Source organism: Dermacentor silvarum, chromosome 2 (assembly GCF_013339745.2).
Source record: "Dermacentor silvarum isolate Dsil-2018 chromosome 2, BIME_Dsil_1.4, whole genome shotgun sequence".
NCBI classification, from domain to species: Eukaryota; Metazoa; Arthropoda; class Arachnida; order Ixodida; family Ixodidae; genus Dermacentor; species Dermacentor silvarum.
In genome coordinates, this window is record NC_051155.1 from 124,928,142 (window position 1) to 124,933,502 (window position 5,361).

Consider the following 5,361-nt stretch of genomic DNA (forward strand, 5'->3'; position numbering starts at 1 on the left):
AGCAAGACCACTGTTACCCCTGTGGTGCCTACGACAGCCACAAGTACACCTCACAATTCCGGGAATTACGAAGAAGACCCGTCTTCCACAGTGGCTCTACGACAGTTGCCATTGGCATTACTGAACGAGTAATATGAACAAGGAACGCACATTTACACCGATGGCTCTGTCTCAGCCACCAGCTCCACAGGCACTGTTGTCACTCCGGCTTTACAAGTCACAATAAAGTTCAAAGTGTTCCACATAACAACTTCTATTGCAGCAGAAGTTACCGCCCTACGCGCTGCTGTTAATTACACCGCACAAACAAAATCTCGAAAGTGGGTCTTTTTTTTGTGACTCCAAGGCAGCCCTTCAGAGTTTGCAGTCAGCCTTACGACGCAAGACTCATGAACAACTAGTGTTTGAGACTAGAGAAGCTCTCCATCAAGCTCTCAAAACGGACATGACATGATGTTCCAATGGCTTCCGGGGCACTGTGGTATTGTCCGGTAATGACCTTGCTGATGATGCCGCCCGGTCAGCCCACAAAGAAACACTGACAGTTCATATACCCTTATCAATGATAGACGCTGCGAGGGTACTTCGTTTACTTGCTCAACGAAGACTCAAATTTTGTGGAACACCACGATTGCCTCGAACGGTCGTCTCCGCCGCTTGATCGTACAGTGAAGCTGCAGATTCTATCGCCATTCTCCCGCCGTGATGCAACTTTACTGTGCCGCCTCTGGTTTGAGGTGGCTTTTACAAAAGCCTGCACATTTCTTATTGGAATGTCCGACACACCTATCTGTGACTCGCGCAACTGTGAAGAGACGATCGAACACGTGTTCTGTTTTTGTTATCTTCATGACATCGAATGCGACGTTCTTTGGAATGTGGTAAACCGATTAGACAGCAGATCATTTCCAAAAACAAACATTCTTGGACCACGGCCCCACTCGTCGCAGGCTTACAAAGTGACGCGGGAATTGCTATGGTTCATGAAATCGACTTGCCTCAGTGACCGACTGTAGGCGTGAAGTAAGGGACAACCGCAGGTATGCGCACTGATAGTGCCTTCTTCCCGCCCTCTCCTTTCTTTCTTTTCATCGCTGAAACCCTTAGCGGTAGGGTAGCCGTAGGGTAGCAAACCGGACGTGCGTGTGGTTGACCTTCCTACCTTTCCTTCCTTTATTTTCCTCCTATATACGGTGTCCCACCTAACCTGAGCAAAAATTTAAAAATATGTGAGGGCCACGTAGCTGGAAAAAGCTAAGGTAATGTTCTTTGCCGTCGCTTGGAGCAAGTCAGACAATTTTTTTTTCTATTTCGCTGAATTACATAATGAGTTATAATTAATCACATTTCCAAATAATGTAATCAGAACGAAATTGTCCATCAGAAAATTGTGCACCATCATGAAAAATTCCCTATCCATCTTTCTGTTGCTCTATAGGTGCTACACAAAAGTTTTTTCCAAGCCTGAGAAGTTTTATGCATGCCTGAGTTTTTTCCATGAGACGATTGCAGACTATCCTGAAAAATTTCATATCCAGTATTCTGTTGCTCAATTCCCGAAAAACTGCCGCGCCACTAGTCGCGTGGTACTTCTTGCGGCCTTTCGCGGGCTTCTTTCAGGCTTAGAAAAAAAGTTTTATGTAGCACGAATTGAGCAACAGAAAGCTGGATAGGGAATTTCTCAGAATGGCATACAATTTTCTCATCGACCGTTTTGCTCTGAATATAATAATTAATTAAGTCGAATAATTTATAATGACTCTAGTTATCTAATTCGCCAAAATTAAAAAAAATTGTCTGACTTGCTCCAAGCGACGTCAAACAACTTTACCTTGGTTCTGTCCGCAGCTGCGTGGCATTCGCATATTTTAAGATTTTGGCACAAGTTACTTGGGACACCCTGTACAGGTCTAGCGCTAATGTAACATGGGACGGCCGAAGAAGTACGAGACTCCCGAAGAGAAGCCGCTCAGCTGGAAGTTCGCCGTGCCGCCAGCAGAGAACGAATGCGGCGATTGCGTCCTCACCCGGAGCATCATCCGGAGCCTAGCAAAACGTATAGCCGAGCCTAGCGAAACTGGAAGAAGCTAGGTGAACACCAGCTCCGCTGTTTCTCCAGGATTGCACAACTTAGTGCAAGCTGAGCTAATTTTTTTTCCATTAATTTGTTTCGCGAGGCTGTGCTAGTCCAACCATGTGATATTATTTTATCCCCAGCGTGAAAAACCATACTTTGTACTAGCCCTGCGCCAGAAAACATACCTTTTTGTTTTGTCCCACTGATCTACAAAACGAACCATAGAAAGACCACGCTATATACGCGGGCAAGCGACATGGCCATAATACATGTGTGCTGCTGCACGTTATCGTCACCACCGTCCCGAACTATTGAGCGCCAATTTAGCGTATTTGCTCGGGGAACCGCAAGATTGCTTATTTCCTGGGCTGTTGACGCTATATTCTTTCTTCGAAGCTTATCGTTTTGCAGCGTCGTCAAGATAACGCACGGCGTTCATGTCGAAGTTGCACCTTGAGAGTTCAACAGTGTCGTAGCACAGTTCAACAAAGAGTCTTTTGTTAATATAGCTTGTTTGCCGTCGATAAAGCGACCTCTAAATGGCCTCACAAATATAGGCGTTCTTCAGGAAAAACGCTTCGCACGTGGCCTGGTACAAACAAGCCTTATGCGATGAACTGAAATTGAAGTAAGCTTCGCAGCGACAATTGTTATATTGATCGGAGGGCTGGTTGAATGATCGCGTTTGGTGGAGGCGAATACTCTGTAGTGCCACCTTCTTTATCAAAGGAGCGAACTTCGTAAAGCTCGAAGCTAAGAAGTACGCGAAAAGATGTAAAACAAGTGAAAAATGCTGCGCTACATAGTCTTCTCTGTATTGTATTTTTTTTTCTCGTGTCCTTGTTCGCTTCTCGCAGTTCGCCTCATTGTAGTGAGAAATCAATTGCCCAAAACGTATTCTTTCCTTTCAACCAGATATGCAAGAATGAAATTTTACTATATGGGAGCAAAATACAATTTAATCAATAAGCCGGCCACCTGTTCCATCCATTTTCATAAACACTCCGCTTCCAAACAGCTACAGTTAGCATTAAATATAAAAAATGAAAAAAAAAAATCTATAAACGAAGAGTCGCCAACAAGAACTGTTTGTGCCTTTGTAGACCGGAACCCATGAAACAGCGCTTGTGTCACCCCTTCTTGTCGTGTCCATGATAAGGATCAAATATGCAGAAGTCGTTTTATAGTGACGGGTTTGCTATATAGTAATAGACAATACTCCTTGTCGGGCTAAAATCGCAATGGTATCAGTATAGTATAATGCACCGCTCCCAAACTTCATTCTTGGGTTTAATGTGTTTGTGGTGTGTAACGTTTGCATGTGAGCGTTACCGATACTCGTAACGAACATGAAGGCCTTCAACTTTTTTTTTTTGCCTCTGATGCCACAGTTGTCAGCGAGCTGCAGTTAAAATCCAAATCTACCCAGTAACAACGTCATTTTGTATAATCTGTTTCTGAAGCGACGCCTCTCGTTTCTCATTAATAACGCATGTACTAATATAGCAACAGTTAGGAATTTGTTAAAGTGAAACGGCGAATGGTAGCACTTCTGGTCGAGGACGAGGCATAGTTCAAGTAAAACATGCTTTCGCTGAAAAAAAAAATGGAGAGAAACCAAGCGTTTAAACGCCGACAATGAAACTTCGAGCGAGAAACACCTAAGGGCACGCAAAACTCAACATAAGAAGTTTTTTTTTATTCCTTTCTTGAGCACACGTTTTGATTCAAACATAAGCTAGCCCGAGAAAGTAAATTTTATTTTATGGTAAACCTGTTAACTGGACGTTGTCAAGCGGGCGATGCCCGAGCTAACCCGAGCGCCCGTACGAGTTATCGCGGGAAGCCCACACCCATTCCAAAACGACCGGCATAGAGGCGTACACGCGCACCCTCAGCAAACGCTCGTCTAGTTTTTTGACAGAAACATTCCCGAAGATGACGAACTTAAACCGTCTTAACAGAGCGTACCGGAAATTTTCCAGGGGCCATTTTTATGGCACAGAGACAGCTCGCGACAGGGTAAAGAATACCACGACCGTTACGGGGACGTTTGAAAAGGCGGCGGCTTCGCGCAATGGCGCTGCCGGTTCCATCGATACCAGGCGGCGTCTTTCTCACCTCAGTTCTTGCGCGCTGGCTTCAGTCTCCCCGGAGAGCCGCAGTCTGGCTTATTTTCCCGGCTCGCGTTGATGCCGCCCGTTGGAACACCACGAACTTCGGTCACGTCCTCGCGCTTGGAGTTCGCCGCTCGTGCAGCCTGCTCGTATCGTATATGCAGACAGAAAAATAGGCGCGGCAAGCAATCCGGCGCCGGGCACGTTTCACGTGTGGCTCAACACTGCAAATGGCGGCGGGCGTAGTCCTCGAACTTTAGACGGTCGCTCCGCGCTCGCCGTTGCCTCGTCGACGCTATCGGAAGAGCGATAACGCCTCAGGTTGCCTCGCCTCCTTTGTGAGTGTGTGTGTGTGTCGAGAGTCGCGTACGAACATACGCCAAGTCGCCGCTTCGGGGCTTCGGTGCTCGTTTCTTTATAAGGCGGTGAGAAGGAACGCCCCGACCCTTCTGTCGGTGGTGATTCGCGAAGGGGTCTTGATCTTTCGTCGGCGTCGGTCTTTACACAATGAACCTTTCCGATACGGTATCCGGGTCTCCGGCCGAAGCCGATCACACGAGGGTGAGACATCGGCGTAGGCGACACGAAGTGCGATGATGTACAGCCGGGCTGTAAAAAAAAAGGAGTTGGACCTGTAGCGTCGTCTACGCTGAGTCAGATATTTACAGGTCGTAACACATAACGCGGACGTGCGCGCTCAGTCACATGTGGCGTGTTGTTTGTTCTCACAGGTCCACGATCCGCGCCCGCCGTGGCACAACGGGTCCATCAAACGAAACCGAGCGTAAGGAAGGAAATGGGCGGGAAACCTTGTAACCAGGATCCTTGTGCGTGACATACTGCTAGTCCCGGACAGGAAGTTCTGAATTACTTTATCGTGGCGTATATTCGTAGTTTTTGAGTGGTTAATCCCCGAGACACAAAGAGTGGACCGGTTCCCAGCAAGATAACGATCAACCTGCAAAATATACTCCTCACGTTTCAGCCACCAGGCATTCGCTGTCGCAATTGCAGTCGCTATTAATTTATCTCATCGCATACTTCTGGAATACCTTTTTATATTATTGCGATAGCAATTATATTGTATTGCAAGCAAACAACAATATATTAAGCTTATTGAAATACGTTTATGCACTTTAGGTCGCACTTGACATCAGTATTACCCTA

At 46.4% G+C, this 5,361-nt stretch overlaps 1 protein-coding gene across 1 annotated transcript in view; it reads right to left on the reverse strand.

Annotated features, from left to right (window-relative positions):
* LOC119441739 (uncharacterized) overlaps positions 1 to 4,465 on the reverse strand; it is an 81,368-nt gene extending 76,903 nt beyond the window's left edge. Inside the window, exon 1 of the mRNA XM_037706350.2 lies at positions 4,199 to 4,465. The gene's annotated coding sequence lies outside the window, so the exon portion shown is untranslated. The remainder of the gene's footprint in view (positions 1 to 4,198) is intronic.
* Between the last annotated feature and the right edge of the window lie 896 nt (positions 4,466 to 5,361).